At 44.4% G+C, this 21364-nt stretch overlaps 1 protein-coding gene across 7 annotated transcripts in view; it reads left to right on the top strand.

Annotated features, from left to right (window-relative positions):
• LOC139106372 (uncharacterized) overlaps window positions 1-21364 on the top strand; it is a 159787-nt gene that overhangs the window by 51971 nt on the left and 86452 nt on the right. The window lies entirely within an intron of this gene.

The following is a 21364-nucleotide window of genomic DNA, read 5'->3' as shown; positions in this document are numbered from 1 at the left end:
CGGCGAAGCTTCGACTACTCGCTGAAATATAAGCGTTACAGCTGGATTTAACGTCTGGAACTTTTTCGTCGCCCGCAGCGTGCGATTGCAGGCGGATATCGTTCGTGGGAGAAGTATTTAATCAAGCGATCACTTCGGTCGGGTCTAAATAAACCAACGTTGAACGATGGGGTCGCAGATTACAGCGCGAGGTGATAAGACGACACGGGTCGACGGCGAGGAGGGTACGGGCGAAGACAAGACGAGTCTAAGAAGGGTTAAATTACTCACCTCTTCGTTATAACTATAACGCTCTCCAGCCGTTCCCCGCCCTCTTCCTTTGCTATTTCTCCGCCGTAAACTTCTATCACCCACGGCATCCGTGACCCTCGAGCGTCTTCCGTGCGATCGTAGAACGACCGAGCTCCTAAATACGAGTCGTAAATGATATCCATTAATAAGCCAAATCACGGCGGTACCTCGGGCGGGGCCTCACTTTTGCAATAGATGGATAATAAACGGGACAATAGAACGATACGGTTTTACTCCGCGATAATAAAACGCCTTCGCGGAAGGACGTTAATTTATATTTCACGCGAGGAAATTCAAATCGATCTTGCGAGCACCTGGCACGCTATTTTCAACGGCATGTTTTTCATTAGCTGTTAGTCAATTAATTTTGATACTCGGGTTGCAGGCGAATTAAACGCCGACTCATTAAATTTCGCGCGGGGAGATATTGATAAAACAAAACAGCGAAGCGCATGAAGATACTGATGTGCCTTCCGCGCGGTCGGAGCCCAGTATCGTTATGTCTGCAAGTATTTCACTTCATTCTCAGTTTTTCCGTCACGAACCAAATTTCATGCAGCGCCCATATACCGTGCCGTCATTCAAATTAATTGCGCTTACTTTGAGCGCGATTCGTCGGGATCTCTTCAGTGGCAGTTTCGGTTTCAAAGCGCCGCGCGGATGAGTACGAATGTCAGGGAAAGTACGCGTGCACCAAGGCTGTACGTGTGCCGGTGGATAAGCGCGGGGAGCCGAGGGAGGGGGCGGATGAAGGAGGAATGAGAGGCTGGAGGTTCTCTCGTGTACACCCGACTCCACCTTATTACAATTAGCTTCCTTATATATCTAATTAGCAAGATTCTTGGCGCACGGGGTTTCAGTGCGAAGTGAAAGACGGCAGTTGCCACCAGAGCTCTTCGCTCCTGTCTAATATAACTCCGCCACGCTCCAGTCTGCGAGACGTAATATCTCGCGTAGGTGTGCGATCATCTACGCGTGTACGGCTTGCGCGAAGTTCCGGGACCGGCCTGACGTGTTGCACGCTTATGAAAGATCGCGTATTGAGGTCGAGGTCCTGTCGCAGGGCGACTTTTAAATTTCGAGAACAAAGAGCGTCGGTGAGATTTTTCGATATCTCGGTTTCTTTAACTTACTGATCGCAAAAATATTTTACGAATTGAAATAACTCGCGGAAAAACTTGGGAGGGATGAGGCACGAGTTTTATGCCAAAGTTGCCGTTTGAGGACAGCAAGAATTTCATTTTACCCGACCTCACCTTGAGACCCACCCACTGGTCGCAAAATAATTCACAAGTGAGGGTAAACTGACGGAAGATAATTTTTAAACCCTTTCTTGGCCGGCAACCTAGCTCGAGGCGAACGTGAATGGACGGCCGGCCAGCGGTTGGCTTCAGCTTACTTAATTATCGCACAAAGAAAGAATGGCCCGTGGAAATGTAAAATAAAGGCGCCGTGTTTCCCTGGCGCGGTGCTTTCTCAGCCCCGTCCAGACTCCCGTACCTTTGCTGTTCGTCCGTTCCTTTGCTAGTAGGGCTCCGTCAGTCTCAAAGGACAAGTGCGATCTCCCGAAGGAACGCGAGAAAGAAAGGCGGGGGGAAAAGAGGAACGGGGGGGAGGGAACGGGGTAAGAACAGGCCGATAAAGGAAAGGGTTAACTTTCCACAATTAATAGTGACTAATGTCCATTAAAAACTAATTCCTTTATTTATGGCCCACTTTTCGATTTTCTCGCGATCTTTCTTCTTTCGCTTCTCGATTTACGCTCCTTGTCCTCGCCCGCAATCTTGGCGAGGGGCATATCGCGCCCCTTTATTTGCTTTTTCCCCGAACGACAACTTGTTACAGGACAAAAGTTGCCGCTTTTTTTTTCCCCGACATTGCCGGCCTCGAATGACGGATTAAAATTGGGAAAGTTCTTGCTACCGGGCTATATTTTTCCGCGGCCGGGGGTCCTCGTTAAAAGTAATTGCGCTCCGGCAGTCTTGGCCGTGTTCTTCCGTCGATTCGAAAGGCACGCGTTAAATCTCCACGACAATTTAACGTGGTCAAGCTGCAACTCGTATAGATCTTACGGTGTAAATCAACACATGAACAATATTTTTCTCGCACTGTGTTAATAATTAAAATTAATTAATGCTGTGTTAAATATAAGATTACATCGTTATTTTTTCCGTATTACTAGAAAATAAAGGTAAATGTTAGTACTTAAAAAATAAAAATGATGAGATAGATGTCACAATTTTTAGTAAAAAAGACATTGTCGCGTTTACAAGTCGATTAGTATCGCTTAACATCCCGATTGTGCAATAATTTGTACTGTAATTTTTTCCAAGCTCTTAGTCTTTCGACGGGTTCCTTTTAGCGGTGTACAAAAGCTCGCGCGCGCGTCGACAATGCGAAGAACGGAGAAAGATTGATGGCGTAGAGAGACGGCCAAGTCCGAAACGCTTTCACGACGCGGAGCGAGAGCGCGTCGCCGGCGGGTCTGCACATTTTTAATTGTAACTAAAATAATTATACTTTGAGGAGAACCGGCCGCTTTGACACCGCCGCGCGCGGCTAGCAAAGGCAGCGGCGAAATAAAAAGTCCGTCCCCGTTCGTCTCGCACTGCTCGCACGTCTCGACGCGGTCGTTGCGAGGAATATGTAATTTCGCCTCTGCGAAACTGACAGCCCGGAAGGGGCCACACACCGGCGTTGCACCCCTAAATAATAATAAGTACGTCTAGTTACGTCCATCCGCGTCCATCTCTCTCCACCCTTCCACGCGCCCTCTTTCAAGCCCGTTCTTCCCTCCGCCCCCGTCACCTCTTTCGCAGTTTTGGATCGCTAACGTTAATTTCTGTACGTCAAACGAAGTTGCACCGGTCGCGTGTTTACATGTCGAAAACGAGCGTAATGGGCTGCCGCTGCAACTTAGTCGCGTGATTTCGCGCGGTAGCCGGTGACCTTAAGCACCGTTCACAAATGCGGCGCGGGGGAGGGTTGTGCTACCGCGCGTCGCGGAGGGCGGAAGGGGGCTAAAGGGCGAGGCAGCCGGCGGCGCACCCTTTGAAAAAAATTGTTCCGGGCTCGTCACGAAACCGGCTGGAGAGTTTCGGAAAGTATGTTAAACGGATTTCGCGTTCGACGAAAATTAATTATACGGCCAGGCGGTAACCGGGCTCGCTCGCTCGCTCTCTTTCGCGCCGTCCTGGTCTTTTTCCACCGCGTTGTCGGACCTTCCTTTCGACGATGAGGCGGCCCACCCCGACGCTTTATCATTCATAAAGTCTCGGATTTCAGAATTCGCGTAACCCAATACGCCCGCGGCTCTTTTCCCGTTTTGCGCGAAATTTCACCGAATTTCTTGCGCCACCCGGCGCCGCCCACTTAAAAAGCGTGCACATACCGCGAGAGCTACCTGCTTGCCTTTTTTTTCTTCCTCTCTTTCTCTCTCTCTCTCTCTTTCTCTTTCCCCCCGTCGAATATATTTTTCCGAGTGGACGCAAGTGACGAGGTGGAGGGAAAAATGTAGGAAACACTCGCCGAGGGACGAACTGAATCTCCGAGAAAACTCTTAACGCTGCCTGCCGACTGGGAGAATCAAGTTTGAGATGCAGCCTGCGGATATTCGAATGTGCATATAAAGAGGAATAAAGCAACGAGTACGATAGTTCCATATGTATAATGCGAATATACCGGGTGATCAGATTAGACCTTCAGACACTTCTTTGAAACAAAAACGCAGTCTCTAAAGATATTTAACATCCTTTGTTAAATCCAATTACGATGTTGTAGCGATATTTACTTCTAGTTTCGCGTTATCAAATAATATCAATTATCTTGTGACTAATTTTTTAAAATTTTTTCCTCGGATAAATAATTACCACGGGACATAAGAATTTTCCACTTCTGTTCGTACTGTTGTATCATTTTTAGTCACCTAGTAGATGGCACACTGGAGCTTAATTAAGATATGTATTTATTTTAATTCCTCTCGCGCCGCACAGAGATAGCCGACTAGCCGGCCATAGGATAACACGATTTGCTTAGAGCCACCAGTGTGCATACATCTCGCACGTGCAGAGAGATTTTCAATTCAGCTATAAGGAAAGAGTCAACGAGCCCGCGTGTATTAGAAGTGCGCCGGGAAATATAATAAATAGGAATAAAAAAAAAAAGAAAGAGAGAGAGAAAAAAAATGTCAAGATTATTAAAAAAAAACTAGGTTTTAATTCGCTCCTTTTCGTGATCATACACGGTTTTTTTTGGAAGGCACACTCCTTGATTTGCACTCCTTGCTGACTTCGCGAAACAAAATTAGGAAACTGTACGCTTCAACTCTTTGAAAAGATGCGTTTATTTTTCTCCGCTTTGTTTTTCTTTCCGCCTCGTTAACCCTTTTACTCTCCGAGAATGAGTAGTCTCGGAGATTCTTCACCTCCTCGTGGCTTTACACCAAAATGCATTATGTGGTTTTTTAATAGCCTTTTCGACAATGTTTAAGAATATTCGTGAATTAGTTCTCCTTAATACAATGTTTAATAAAATACCTTATTTTTCCGAAACATCTTATATCTTCTTTCTGAAAAGATTATTTCGTGTTTTGTTCGTTTCGAACAAGAAAGAAGACTGTTAACCACGTACGAATAAACTTTGAAAGACGAATATGACGAGTTAAAAGTTAAAAGCTCGGCTTATATGATGTAGAGAGGACTGTTTCTAAGAGACCACGCGTAATTTTCGTAGTCCCAATTCGAAATGCGCTTCTTCCGCTCGTAAAAGTCGGTGTAAAACTCGTGTACGAGAGTGTTGGTTCGAAAAACTTGAAGGACCTGCTAAATACGAGTCACGAGCGACTTCTATGAAGGTGCAATATCATAATACTTCAAAATCGTTATAAAAAAAAAAAAAAATTAATAAGAAGTAAGTTCAAAGAAATAGATTTATACTTTGTGTGCCAACAAATTGTTAGAGATCTTTTTTTTTTGCTAGACAGCCACGAGATGAATCACAAATTGGCTAATTAATTATTAGGTAACAGTGGGAATCAATTTCCACTCGGGTATTTTTTACAGTAAATTTTTCGAGTATTTTTTTCCACCGTACGCTGAATTTTTTTTTTTTTCCGCCAAAGACGCGTCATCAGCGACCGTTTTTAAAATCGTCTCGATTTTTCATTGCCGCTACGTTTCCTTTTTGCGATTTCTGCGGCTTCACAGGCTTCCGCCTTCGAGACGCTAATGGGTGCGTACGAATATTTCATTCCCTGTAAGATGCCATTACGAAAGTATACGCCATAGCTGTGTGCATGGCGGAGTCGCGGGTTGGAGGGAGGAGGGGTCGAGGGGATATTTAATGACGCGTGGCGATATTAAAATGGCATAAAAATGAGATGTAATTTGTATCTGGCCTCAAAAGTTGCCCTCATCCTTCGCCTTCAGCCAGATTACGCTCCGCTCCGCTCCGCTCTCTCTCTCTTTTGAGCTTTCGTTGTGTACTATTATTGTTATTAATGCGAAAGGTCGCGGGCTCACTTAATACCTTGAGAAATCACCGTATTTCCGTATCAACTGTTCCACCCTCGGTCGCGTCGACCGAAGTAGAAATTTTACCGAAGACCGAGAACGATGTTGGGAAACGGTAGCTCTGAGAAAAATTTTTATATGTGTTATTGTCAGTTAATAAAATTTTTTTTCTTAATATGTAGTTGATAAAAATATCGCACAAACAGTGCATTGATAAGATTTGATCTTATCTCGCTCCAGTCGATGATCGATAAAAAATGATGGGTTTGGCGACTGTTTTTTCACAGCGCGGCACGTAAATCGTGTGCAATCTCACGCGAATACGAAACGTCACGTATACGACTTAATGTCTTCTTCAATACAGCGGCATCGCATCGTCGTTCCCGGCCTATTCGAATTCTCCATTCGCGCGATCCGCCGAAATCCCTTCCGCTCGAAAGGAGCCACGGATAAAAATGTCATTTGAATATTTGGCGTACGTCCGCGACATCATTTATAACGCGTGACAATAAAGTCGCGAGTTGGTAGTAATCTTTATGGCGCGATACACGACGCGCGCGTACCGTCCTCCCTCCGGCCGACTTCCACTCGGTTTTTCGAGGCGCAGTTACCGCTTTTACGATATGCTAAGCGCCAGCACCGTCGCCCTTTTCAAAAGACATCCCCGGCTCTCATCGTCACGGGCGGAATATTTTCTGGCTGCTTAAACATCGGATTAACGATCTGCAATAACAAACAAACTATTTATGCAGCTATACCTCCTCGGCGCGGGTCCCGGCTTCCGCCTCCTCCGGAATTAGATCAACATTAACGACGTGACTATTTAGGTCGCGCCGTTTGTCTATCGCGCCGCCACATCGGTCTGCCGGAAGTAGGAATTTTATTTAATTTCGACATAATACTGTGCGTGTCTTTTTTCTTTTTTTGTCCGATAAGAAACTTTATTTTTACACAATGTTATTATATAAAATTAACGTACTTATAAAATGTTTACGAAGCATAACGAGATGGTTCTTTCACGTGAAATAATAAAATATCTTTTCATGGCTACTTCGGGGAGATCCTAGTTCGCAGATTGGTGTGGTGAGCATTCGCTTCCGGCGAACATCGCACGTCGCGGCGATTCATGGTCGACGATGGGGAAATAGTTCGGTAGACGTAAGTCGCACGGCGTGGGAAGGGGGCCCGGACGGTCACTTGGATTTGTGTGGTGTGAACGCGGGACGGACCAGTAAATCCACCCTTTCGTGGTCTCTTAGCGAACTCGGGTCATAGATCGTCCAAACTATCGTGAAACAACCCCCACCCCGCGTCCACCGCGACCTCCGAACTACCCTTCGGGGTGCTTTGGCACCCTCGTAAGGAGCACGCTATCGCCCCCTCGTCCCGGAAGAAGCTCCGATTATGCGAATGGCTTTGGAAATTCACACTAAACTAAAGTGCCTCGTGCGACTTGCAATATTGGGAATCGCGAGTTGACAGCGCCGAGTATCGTATTTATTAACGCCCAAGTATAATAGAATCAATATTTAAAAAAATAATATTTTTGATTACCTCTCATTTTGTAATTATTCAAATGGAATAGGGTGATATCGCGCGATTACTTTGGCGCTACTTTTTCCATAAGGTATTTCCGCCTCTCTTCTTTTTCTTGAATCGACGGCGATATAGAATATACCGCGGGCTTGAAAAGAAAAGCGGCGCTCGTTAGTTCCGTGAGAAATTAATTATTTGCCCGCCATCGCTACGGCCGCTCGAGTAATGGTGAAAAATGTCTGGATTGTGCGGGATTACATCACGTTGAGGGGTGAAGAGGGTGGCGGCGGAGATGAGTTAGGTAAGTGGGGAGGGAGGGAGGGGGCGAGAATGGAGACCCGGAAAAAGAATAAGAAGGAATGTATCGGTGTGGCTCGTTACACTTAAATTGGAGGGAATGACTGAGTGGTCTCGTTATTCATCGCGAATAATATAGAAAAGGGCTTCCGACTTCGCGCTTCACCTGAGCAACGATTCCTGGCAGGATATCTGACACGGCTAGATCGCGGAGGGAGGGCTCTTTTTCTCTTCCCGAGATGAATTGACGCGGTCGTGTCCAATGCCATAATCAGGCATTGAAAGCGCCGCGTCTCTTGCTCGAGGTTTTGTCAAAAGCGATATTCAAAACTTGATGAAATATTCTTGATCATTAACGAGATATCTGTGTACTTACGAAACGCATGATACGAATACGAATTTAAATCGAAAGGGCTTTAATCACGTCGGCATTTATTATGCATTATCTAATTTATTAGAAATTATAACAAAAGTAAAATTTTTTAAATCTATATTAATTAATTAAATTGTTAATTAATGATAACATTTTTTTATATATGGTTTTATCTTATTAATAATTACATACATTTTGCCGTTTTGCAAAACCGAGAGTGATATTTTGATCGTTTTATTCTGGAATCGAAAAGTTGATCGTATTGCATTTTAGCTGTCAATAATTGAAACGAAATAAAACTTTGACATTCTTACACGTGTCTCGCTGCGCGTAGTTAATGCACCCCGAGGAACGGGATTTCGCTAATTAGTTCGCTTTGTGCAAGAGTCGCGCCGAGCCAAACAAAAAGACATCGAACCAAATTGTTCACAAATTGGACGGATGACATTACCGTCCTCTATTAAATGGCGTTTACCCAACTCGTTGGCGTGTCGGCCTTTAACCCTCTCGGCACGAGCAAAACCACCACCAGGGAGGACGCCCGGCTCGGGTTGGCGTAGTTTGAGCTGCCCATAGAGGTGGGTCGCTTCTCTAAGATCAAGTGCTTTCCAGTACCGCACTAAGCCAAACTCCTCCCGCTCTAACGTCTGTTCGTCCGGTCGGATCTGCCATCCAGGAAGGGGGTGGATTGATAAACCAACCGCTCCCGTCCCTCTTGACCGGGCAAATTCTTGCGGACAGCCACTGGACTTCAGTGGATCTCAATACGCGATTTAGTTTTCAATATCCGTCGACGGTGACGCGCGTGAGAAATGACACGAGAGCATATGAAATTATTTCGGAATATATGATAGTAAAAAATGAAAAATATCGTCACTTTAACAGCAACATATTTAATACCGATACATTTTTAACTGTAATTTATTTGTGCAAGCTTTATACATTTTTCTCTTTAATTCCATTAATATCACTTTACCCTAACTTTCGTTCTGTCTGCATCGAAGCTATTTTCTTAAATAATTTATCGTGGAAAGAGCCAGAGCTCTTGGGGTACGCGAGCATATTCTCAACACGTGATCCTACGATCACGAGGACGTCGACAAATTCCCACCCGAGACTGTCCCCGTAAGATGTCCCTTGGACCCGATCTACCGGGTGTCCCGTTGCTGCTGGCGCACGTAAGTCGCCTGCACCTTCCGTGAGAACGACGTCGTGACGACGGACGACCCTTCGGTCGACTGCGTGTCATTCTTCGGGGCGGCGGGCTCGCGTGCCCGTCTTGGTTGTTGCGCCTCGTCACGAAGGGAGCCGCCGTCTTCACGACGTTGAGCACCCCCAGGGCGAAATACTCGAAGTCGAGGGGTAGTGGGTCAAGCGGCACTGAGGAAAGTCAGGAGATTCAGAGGTATTGTCGCCGGAAGTCTCCGTTGGTGAGCGCCGATGGCCGGGGTAATTGGATAGAGAAGATCGAGCACAACCCCGCTGTAGCACTTTGCCTCATCCCCTCGTGTCTCTCCCCCCCCTGACCCTTCAGAATCTATGAGCCATCCTCGCCGACTGGCCTTCGACATCCGAAAACTATAAAGCCATCGACAAAGAGAGCCTAGTTATCTTGAAGAACAGTACGGCGAAATGTCACGCGATTGAGACAAGACGCCAATCTCCCTTAGAATAAGATTCGATTACTGGACCACGAGCAGTCGTAGCACGAACATATAACATAATAGAAATTTATTAGAATCTTTTTTTACGAATATTTTTTTACGTGTGCATTTTTTTTTTTTTTTCTTTAAAGTATTTTTAAATTTAATGAAAACGTTGACCGAAATTGTAATCGTCTGCAACGTATCCTGTATATTTTAAACTTAACTTAAATTAGCGGGAGGCCAAACTTTTCGCCGAATTACAAGGCTAGTCGGAAATATTAGGAGAGAAGATTGTAACGTATCCCGTGATTTTCAACGAATTGGCGCACCGATTGCACGAGTTGGCGTACTTTTGATTTATTCTAATTGCTATTTCGATAATGGGGGGCCGGGTCAGTGCTTTCGCAGCTCTTGCATTCCCATTATCGGACTCGAACGCCCGAGAAATACAATCGCATTCGAGTTAAGGTAACGTCGGGTACGGTGCTTGCTAGTAATTATTAGCTAATTTGCCATTAAATCTTTGCTGACCGCTAAATTATCGCCGAAAGACGAGCACGGGGAAAGGATATATTTTAATATCTCCTCTATGAGTCTGTTTGAACGTGAGAATATATATTAAAATTTTATTTTATTTTATTTTTACGATCCTTAAAATCTAAAAACTTAGTTTTATTTTATTAAAGGATCGTTCTGAATTTAATACGAAAAAGATGGAAAGACAACGTATAGTCTAGTTTTCGCGCACCGACTTAATGTAATGAGAGCACTGCGGGATTGAACGGCTTTCTGATGGAAACGGTCCTTTGCGACAAATGAACCACAAACCGAGTAGTAACCAAAACCACTCGAGATCGTTGGTCCACGTTTAAACATCACGTATTGTTTTGCGCGTCTCAGAAAGCCACGGATCTGGAATTAGTCGGCCCCAAAAACCGCCGTTGCGAAGTTTCTCCCGTTAATAAGATTGGAACATGTGCTACGGGTGCATTATAGATTTTTATTTAAACACGCCGTATTCTGTGTAAATTTTAATCTGAATTTATTTAACGCGCCGGCGCTTCTCTGCAAGTGGTTAAAAAAATCTTTTAATTTTGTTACCCCGATCGCGTTAATTTACACGGAGATTTATTTATGAACTTAGATGTTTCAAAGTAACAATGAATTATAATCGGCTATATCGAATCCATCATGACAGTTCGCCATTCTCGGGGTGACAGATAGGGTACGTACAGACGCGGTGAAAGAAGAAGAAGCAAGCGTATCTGAATGGCTCCCAAGAGTGCCAAGTTCGAATCCCATTACCGGACTCGCGCCCGTTAAATAGGTCTCGCATCGTCAACCGGAAAATATACACATCGTTCCCGAGTTGTCCTCAGGAAGGAGGAGAAATGCGCCTTATACCCCATACGACGGAAATCGATGTGGGTCCGTTGGGAGGGCTGGGCTGAAATTTTCGTCTCTTCATTGTTTATTGCATACGAAATGCTCTCGAATGCTGTCACATAAATTTTAAAAAGAGAACGCGCCGCGTGAAGTGAGACGTGGGATTAAGAAGTGCCAGCGACAGGATCGGAGAGATAGAAGTGTCATATTTTATGTATATTTTCTATGCTATTTGTCGTACCGCCTGCCCCACTGTTTTTATCGTGCAACATTTCAATTAACGTTTTAATACTTTATACACGTAATTCTTCATGATTTACATTATTACAACAGCTTCTCTAACGTACAAAGAGTTCGTCGTCCGTTGTCGAAACCTTCTTCGATGTTCCCCTCTGGCATTTCAGTCACCTTACGTCTTTCTTTTTCCTTTTTTTTTAGGTTTTTTTTTTTCCGCCGCCCCCATCGTTCGTTCGTACACCGCTCCATTCTCGAGCCGTTACGAACGAAACGAAAATAAAATGTAAGTGGAAATTTATTGCCGCAGGCGATAGGAGACGTTTCCGTACTTTTAAATATTTTATAAACTTTCTTCTTCTTACTCCTCTTTGCCTCCCCGCGTGCTTCGTGGTTCCCAAGAGCGCTCGGAGAGTGCCGGGGACGATAGAAGGAGAGGAAACGAAATGTTCTTTGAAACGGAGCGAGGAGTTTACCCTAATGTCGATTTTTTTTACATCTCCGGACACGGAGTATTTGTCCTTGCGCTAGGAAGTGAGATATCCATCTCTTTTAAAATATACAATATATATTTTATTAATAATTACCGTTTGCATCGTTTATTTTATGCGCGATATAGTCAAGTGATCAACACCGTTTAATCTTTTTTTTTTTTTCGGATACATCTGGCTATGAGAATGGCCACTGGTAAAATCAATAATCGACAGGCATAAAGAATGTGCTCCCCTATCTCGCGTGCTTGACGTTCGCCATTATTCGGTAGCACGCGAACGAACGGGCGAAATAACGTCGTAAGGGCCTGTCGAAGTCGTGAATATTTGATGCAAACCTATCACCGCCTCTCAATACGGTTACGCGAAAATTGACAGCTCCCACTTGAACGCTTGAACCTCTTCTCTTTGACAGGGGCATAAGTGTTCCTGATGAATATTCCTTGAGAGGTGGATAACGACGAAACGGTGGAGATAAGTAATAAGTTCTTTCCTTATCGGCCTCCCACGTTAATAAGTCCCCTTCTCTTCTCGAGTTCCATCAAACGTTCTGAATTATTTAGATCAAGCAAACGCTCCGCGCTATTGACGCCTCGAGATCTTCTCTTAAGAGATATCTAAGAGATCTAATTGACGCTCTCTTTTTTTTATGAACTCGTACGCGTTAACTTATTAATTGATAACATTAGATTTATTGAAAAGTAACTTTTAAATAGATTTTTTTTTTTTACCTGACGCCTAGATTAATTTGTTTCCGTTGATCAATTTATATTTTACGCGCGGTAAAAAGAAGCAAAAGAGGAGCGCGCAAACGGAAAAAGAGAAGCGTACGTCGTGAGATCATGCACCGCACGAAACCGCTGCAAATGGAGACGGTGAATTACGAGAGTTCGCGTTAACCTCTCGGCATCCACTCGCACGAAAGCGCTCCGTTACGCGGCGACGGAGAGGCAAGGGGTGGGCAGATTACTTTTCGATAAGGAATAATTAAAAATTTTCTCGTTTAAAGTAGCTAATTCCATTTCTGGCGACGCTCGCGGAGGTAATGGGGCGGCCGGAAGTGGCCCAGCTTGCCGGAAAAAATAACCGCTAAAATACTTGGTAGATAAAGAAGATAAAGTCGCTAGCTGGCTGGCAGTAATTTATATCGGCGTGTGATTCCGGAGTGAGACGCGAGGAGAAATATTTCAGGGCGGTACACCCTCCAGATAGCGGTAATTAAAAATTACGGAGCCGGGGGAGGGAGGAGGGGAAGCGCGGGTGCCGCTGCTGGGGAAAATAAGAATATATTGATTGCGCGAGATGAATCATCCTCTATATATAAAGATTTCAATCTCTCTCTCTCCTCTTCTTTTTTTTATATCTTAAAAGATACACATAAGGATAATGTGTTATTTTTTGGCTGACGTTTTAGAATAAAGAAATATTTTCAACGTCGCGTTGTGTAACATTATCTCGAGGAAATATTTCTCATTATTATACTTACCGATTAGAGAAGAACGAATTCATTTTTTGATCATTAAAAATGCTTTTATAATTTTTTTTTTTATCTTGCATGAAGAGAAGTCTACGCGTGATTTCGTTTGTACTACGTTGTACGTTATACGCGTGTTTGACAAAGGTTTGACGTAAAACGCGATAGCCGAATCTATCATTCTCTCATATCCTCTCTATTGGTGCCACGTGCTTCCGGTCGATCCGTCGAAAGTTTTGGTCAACCTGGAACTTGAACAAGGATCATAAATCCCCGCAGTGGAGACTAATGTAGTGGTAATAGAGTATAAATGGGGGTCACGACCCGAGGTCAGCCCGTCTTACACCCTAAACTGTCGTCCACCACCTTCGGCCCCGTACGAGGACCGGCCGAGACCTTAAACTCGCATAACACCCACCTACCATTATTTCGAAATGACTTATTGAGACTCCGCACTTAGAGCGTACCGATTTTGGAATCAGCTTCTCCTCGAATAGCGTAACTGTAACAGGAAACACGATTCCCGAATATACGACGTAACGATTTGCATAAGATTTTCTTTCAAAGATTAGCCATTTAAAAATATATTTTAAAAAACAACTTCTTTGATTATTATATTCAAATTGAGATAGACTAATTATTATACTATTAAGGATTTATTTAAAGATATGCGTATTCTGGGCATTAAAAAAAAAAGACACAGTTAATAATAAGAAATTTATTTAATCGAGAAAAAAAATATATATACATATATTTTACAAATTGATTAAAAATATTTCTCAGATAGAGAATACAGATGCACCGTGCAGTGCTGCCTTCTTGTGAAGCTGTAACGTACTAAAGGGCCGCGGGACAAAACTTTTTCCGCTCGTTTATGCGGCACGCTCGCTCGTCGCGTTTTTTCAGCACGTATCAGTGCTAAGACTTACAACAGTTTTAGCTTTTCTTAATCTATCAATATACTAAACATTACGCTGCTAATTTATTTCCGCGCAATTTCTTTTTTCTTTCTACTCTTCAAATAACATTTTAAATTCTCGCGCATATTCTTATTTTAAAAATCGGAATGGCAACAAGAGGGAATATTTAAATTCAAAATATCCCGTGACGTTGTGTACGAATCTACTCCTGACAATATAGCTCAACGTTACCCCTAAAAAGTGCCATCGCGTCTCACGAGCTTTTGTGGTCGAACGATCGCTGCCACGTCGTTCAAGTTACGGCTCTCTGGTTCTCGCGTAGGTGCCGCGCGTGGAACTCTTTTCCCAAAAGTTGTTTCAAAGTTCACGGCACAATGGACACGGCGCGTTATATATCCCCCTTCGCTATTTCTCTCCGCTTGATGGTAGATACACACCGCGGTACAAGGGAAAGGCGTCCGCGTGTTGCGGGGTGTATACCTAGCGTAGTGCTGACCAATGTTCGCCCGAAGATACGGTTGACGGGTCCGGGTCCGGCCTTCACGTCACCTCCACTTCAACAGTCTCTCGCGCCCTTTCTCGGCAGCCGCCGCCGCCGCTCTTCTCGCTCCGCATTCAATTTCAACACCTACGTCCGCAACCTGACCCAGCGTGCTGAACAATCGCCGAACCCATTCGCAACTTGAGACAAATGAAAACTTTGCGCGACGCCGAAACACTTCTGTCACTGTTAGAGGTGCCACGGGAGCCGTTTGAGAATCGACGCACGCGACTTACGTGTAACGGTAGAGATATACTTGGCTTGGTTTATTTTGCCGTAAATTCGACAAGCGATAGACAGCTGACGGATAATTATTTTTTTAACTATTTTATTTAATCACTTTGCTTAAACTTAATTACTCGCGACGTAATAAATAACAACAAAAAGTGTGCAAATATAAAGGGTTTAGAATGAATTTTTTTAGTTTATTTTTAGTATATATTGAAAGATCGATATCTAGATTTATTTGACGGCTTTATTTGCATTGCATTCTCGCTTGATGGCTTCTAGCGCCTCGAAAGGGTCGAAGAAAGATTCCTGGTCCACCGTGAAAATAATTGCACAGCGTTCGGCAACGGTAACCCTTCCCTTTACTTTTCTTTATCTTAATGAAACTCCATAAATAAAGAGCCTAATGTCATGGAAACGCTTGAGGGAGAAAAAAAAACCCACGCCGCGGTAAATCGCCGGGAATCGAGAGAAACGATGTGAAATTATTAATCTCGTTACAAATTTATCGATGTTAACATTAAAACGTTTAAAAAACCCTCATTTACATTTGTATATTATTTAATATTATTATTTGTATATCTTTTTATTTTATCATACTTCGGAAAACTACTTTGCAGATTTTTTTAAATACTACATTAGTAAGAGATGATTCATCAACTAAGAGAGAAATACAGTATTAAAATAATTATTTAGCAAAAAAAAAAAAAAAAATAATAAGTGTTTCACCGCTGAAACAACAGCGATAAGGATGTATAGGGTCGTAAAATATTTTTTTTCAAACAAATCCGAGACACTTTCGCTATCGAGGTTTACGTGAAGGTTTATCCCTAGAGGCGAGTACCTTTTGATGAGGTGGGGGGCTTTAGAAAAAGGGTTGATATGCAATAAAGGGGAGATGCTTACATCTGTAGAAAAGAGCGAAAACGCCAATAATTCATTGACAACAATCTCGTTGGAGGGAGATAATGGGCGCCGTTTTCTCCGAGAAGGTAGCGCCCACGCGGTCTCGCTTGATTAAGAATTAGGCTTAAAAAAATAATTATTTTTAATTTGTGACCGCGATAAGGGCTTTATTGTTCCGTGTTATGTATATGGCCCGCTGCGAGGGCGATAAGAGCGAGCACGGAATTGATCTTCGTGTTTCGCGTTAATCCCATTAGTTCCGTTAATATTCCCATTCTTAATACTTCGTAATTACGTTTAAAGTTGCGTTTACAACGTTACATGGCAGGAGAGAGATACTTCTGCCTTAATATTTTATTAATAAGTTTGCTTGCGTGTGTAGCTCTTGAAAATACAATAACTTTTTTTTCTATTAATTAATAAAGTGTTAATGACATATGTTATACGAGACGTTAATTAAAGCATTAATTACGAAGTATTATTTTCAAGTTACGTGTATTTTTTCATTAACATTCGTCTCGTGTCTGTTAAAAATATCACGTAAACAAAGATAAAGGTAGCGTAAAAACGATGTCTATCGAGAGACGAAAGGGATAAGCAAGTTAATGAGAGACAGCGGTGTGCGATGATAAAGGCAGAACGAAAGCTGGACGTCGAGCCCTTCTCGGTGGCACGGTTAATATTACGGAAGAGCCCTTTGGCAGCCTAGACAGCGACACCCCTCGACAATATACTCCCTGACGGGACGTGGGTTCCCATTAATTTTTTTAAGCATTATAAATATTTAAGCGAGCCATTTCTCATAGGCAAAGCGAAATGGCTTTCTTCAACGAATCCTTTTTTTTTTTTTTTTTTTTTTTATTTAAATCAGCAAGGATATTCACAATCACCCTCTTCGGGGCTGACGCGATTCTAAATTGTTAATGATGATATCAAGAGACGCGGTAGTTTATATGCTAAAAAAAAATATATGCATAGATTGCTGAATCGGTCGACTTTAGTTCCTCGTAATTACGCGTGATATGTCGTCGAGTTACTGTCGCGAGGCTACCATTACTATTCGGTGACACAGTTCACGATGAACAAACTGTCGACGCGTTGAAGCGCGTGCGAAAACTTGCTCCTTAGATAAATGTGCGAGAAGAGAAGAGGAGGACAGAGGGTGAAGCGCAACCGCGCGACCAAAGAAAGGCGGCGTTCGCGCCGCTACGTGCGCGCGAGCGAGCGCGCTATCGCGCTATTGAAACGACAAGTGAAATATACGAAATAAATCTTGCAAGACCCTATTCAGCGGAGACAATACGGCGTCCAGTCTATGGACGCTGTCGAGGGTAGGCGCACCGTATTGTGCAACGTCGGGGAGGTAGACGAACGTGAACTCACGGACCGACTCTCGCTCTCACCCTCCTTTGGCTTGCACTTCGCTTTTCCTTCTCCGCCTCCTCTTTCCAAGCGAGCTGAACACCGAGCCTTTTCCCCTGACCACCCCAGGCCTCATCCCCTTAGCTGGCCACCCTCTCGTGCCCTCTCTTTGCTCTCACCGATCTCTTGGCCCCGTCGAAACCCCCCCGCGTCTATCTTTCTCCCTCGTTCTCTTTTCTTTCTCTTTATCTCTCTCTCTCTCTCTCTCTCTCTCTCTCTCTCTCTCTCTCTCTCTCTCTCTCTGTTCTTCTGTTTCGCGACGTCTACCTTGCACTTTCTCTCTTTCCCCTCGGCGGTTTCACTTCGATTCAACGGCAAGTCGCGAGTCGGTGTCGTTGGGTAAATACCGGTGGCGTGTGGGCGATCTTTGGACGGGGTGGTCGTAAAGAATGGTCGTATTCAGCGTCCGGTAGCACTTCTGCTTCACCCTACCCAATTCACCCCCTCGCGTCCAGTGCCGTCCGCCCTACCACCAACCTACTCTGTACGTCGGTGCGGCCGAGGCGACACCACAGTGCAAAGTTTCTGAAGCGAGACAAGCCGCAATATAATGCCACCCTTGGTACACGGTCGCACTTCACCCTCGGTCCAATAGCGATTCTAGATACACCCTTTCTTCGACCGAGTGCCTGCTTGATATTCTCCACCGTATTACTGATCGCGATTGTCGATATCTTTAAACGCGTTCAATTAAATTATATAGAATTTTATATGTCTTACGTTCATATATAAAAGCTTTAATTTTTTCTCGAGCGATTATATTAATCTTTGAACAACAATACGTACCTCGGAACTAAATTTTACTTCTATTAATAATTCTCCATTGAATATTTTCGTTTGTTCTCTAAGCTTATATCACGGTGGCATTAGGTAACGAAAATCGAAAGCCCTGCGATTGTCGCTTCCTGCGTTCTCCGTTTCCGACGTTCCCGAGTGCCGGCCGTGAAATAACAAGTAACGTCAAACGCTGCAGACTTACCGCCGTCGTTTCGCCGACGATCCCGCGCGTTCGATAACGGCGCGACTCGACGGGCTCCGGCGCGATGGTTAATATTGATTTACGTGTAAGGCTCGCCGGCCTAATCCGGCCGGGCCATAAACAGATCAGGTCCAGACTAAATCCGGCGCAAATTGTTACTAATTCGCATCTTAATAATGACCACGTCAGAGGCGTCACCGTATCTCAGAACGTGGCAAATTAGCCGCGATGACAAATGACAGTACGACCGTGCACGTGCGCCTCGCGGGCAACCCTCGCAGCCAGGCTCGCCGTGGTCATACGTGCCGGTCAGGGCTAGTCGTTGCACGAATATCGCATATGTGGAACGACGATACACGCGAACGCCAAGCCGCGTGTGGGTTAGGTAGGTGGACGAGTGGTGGTCGGGTTATTCACGAATCCGCTGGACATACCGCAACCGAGCCGGCGCGATACAGCTGCCTATTCAACATGTGCAACCGTCAACGTGCGCAGATACAATCAATCAAATCAATTAATGATTCGATTGTCCGATCGCGCCGCGACACGTGCGCCCCATCCTGAGTTATAGCGTGCGACGCGATGGTTTCCGTGCTCGTAGAAGCTTGCGAGGGAAAGGGGTTGAGGTTATTCTTTTTCAGACGCTTTTTTCGATTCTTCAAAGTTCATTTTTGCAAGAGCAATTAATTAGGTTTTACGTTAAATAATTGATACACACATAGCTTTTTAAACTTGTGTTTTTTATAAAAACAGAAAAAAAAATGTAAGAAATTATGTTTGTAGAAACATTCGTATAATAAATTAATTACATAGTTTTGATAAAAGTTTTAGAAAATAAAACGCTGCTTTTAAAGAATAGCCAGAGCCAATAATCGGTAGAATAAACCAACTAACCAACCCTTCGTTTGAAAGAGGCGTCCGCGTATATTAAAGATGAATCTGATGTCGTTGTTCGATAGCCGGGATGAATCGAAGCACAAATCGGATTTGGCTTGGGGTCGGGAGAGCTTTTAATAAAAACCTCGTGCCACAAGCGGGAAATCCGATAGAGCTCAAGTACGCGCAAATATTTTCTCTTCCTCTTTCCGGGGTCGGAATGCGCCGAGAGCACCGCCGACACATCAAATCGAGTGTGTATCGGTGCTGCAGCGTGCGGTAATATCCTTTGATAACCAATTTGTGCATCCTGCGAGCTTTACACGATCACCGTTTCGCTCGATCTACCGGGTGGATACTTTCATCTTTTCCGCGTAACGAGATTTATCGACGTTTCTCTATAGGTTCGTAACAGGCGCTGCGACGTGCTGCATCGTAATGCCTTCGCATCTCGCTTTTCCGCCGCAACGTAAAAGCACTCTCAATCGCTTTGTCACACGGACCCGCGTATTTATGCGTTACAGTGCTCTTAATTGCATTGTATTTTGTTTTGGAATCTGTACCTTTCTAATCCAAATATCGACGCGATCGCAATTCGTACTGTTTGATTAAATTCAAGAATATGTTCGCAATTGACCTAAAATATTCAGACAAAAATTGTGCGTGTTTCACGTCACGCACAATGCCATACGCTTGTAACAAATGTCTCCGCGAATTACAGCGAAGTGGTAGAATCCGGTGCGAGCACCCGTTACCCGATACGGTCTGCAATATGCGTATCAATTTGCGGCGTAAAAGGTTGCACTTGATATATTTTTATTTATCGCCTCTCCGCGAACGATATGCCGGCCGTGTACGGCTCTCCCCGCGGTATGCGCATCCCATGTGCACACGTCGCCCTCTCCGCCGTCCACGGTTCCGTTCACCACCCTGTTCGTTTGCCACCCGGCGAGCACGTTAAATCGTATTACTCAGATAAATTGCGACGCACGGATTTCCGCGGACCTTTTTCGCGACGTACGCGGGGCGACGGGATTGTCTCATACGTATACGGTAATTTCGTAAATGCACGGCTGCGAGAGCCCGGCCGGGTCCCTTCTCGCCTGGCTGTAGGAAAGAACTTTTCGTCGGGCCGGGCGATAATACGAGGCCGGCAAAAGCCGATTTCGCAGCCGTCCACCGCCGATCGGGCATTGTCCCCGGCCGTCATTATTCTTCCATCTCGGTTATGAAAACGGCTTGTTTAAAAAATAGGTTGACGCGTATTGCGTTAAAGTCGTCGAATTTGTTTAGCAAACGACGTGGAACGACAAGTTGTTCTTTTGAGCAACAACTTTTTTTTTTAAAACGTTGGATTATTTTTTTTAATAATTGATTACATTTTCTGTGTGCAAGGTTGTATTTTTCGACATGTCTAAGGTGTTAGTACTAATTAGATTTTTCACGAACGCCATTTATAGCAGTAATCTTTGCCTATAAACTGTGTAATTTAATCCGTAATGATGAAGTTCTTTGAATCGCGCTAATATACACATTATGGTATAATTACCATAATTTCGTATTTTTATCTCGATAGCACGTCGAGGCACGGCGATGCAATCAAGTGGAGAGCAAAGAATTAAATCGCGGAAAAACATCCGTGCTGCGTTTTAAATCAAAGAGCTTTCCTCATTAACGATTTGCTCTGATTTCTTTCGAGGCTGGGATGAAATCCGTGGAGTACCGATAATGCTCGATTAAATAACCGCGCGCGCGACCTCTTCCTCCCCCTATTTCTCTCCGTAGTTCCCGTTCTTTTTAAAGTTATAAAACCGGCGTGTTCTCGCAAATCACAGAGAGAGAGAGAGAGAAAGAGAGAGAGAGAAACCGGGAATCGAATTTTCCTCCGTCATATTTCCACGGTGGAATGCGTCCTGCACTCACCGCGTACGTTTATAGCCCGCGGCTGAGTTGCAAACTCTCCCGCTAACTATGTGCCGGGAGAGCCGTCAATCGGATCCGCCAACACGCGTATCACTTACATGCAAATCCCGAGCTAAAATCCCGCGCGTTTCGATGATCGTGCAAACGGTCGGGGTGAGGCAGTGGAGGAGGAGGAGGACGAAGAGGAGGACGAGCAGCGGTAGCAGCGGCCGAAGGGTGGCGACGCGGGGGTGGGCATTGCCGCGAACACAGGAGAGAGGGGCCGAGCGAGAGGCGCGATGTATTAATTACCAGTATTGATGTCCATTTGCAGTGAATTGATGTGTGGTCA

The sequence above is a fragment of the Cardiocondyla obscurior genome, linkage group LG11, assembly GCF_019399895.1.
Source record: "Cardiocondyla obscurior isolate alpha-2009 linkage group LG11, Cobs3.1, whole genome shotgun sequence".
Classification (NCBI taxonomy): domain Eukaryota; kingdom Metazoa; phylum Arthropoda; class Insecta; order Hymenoptera; family Formicidae; genus Cardiocondyla; species Cardiocondyla obscurior.
Note: the sequence above shows the minus strand (reverse complement) of the source record. Positions and strands in the feature narration are given on the sequence as shown.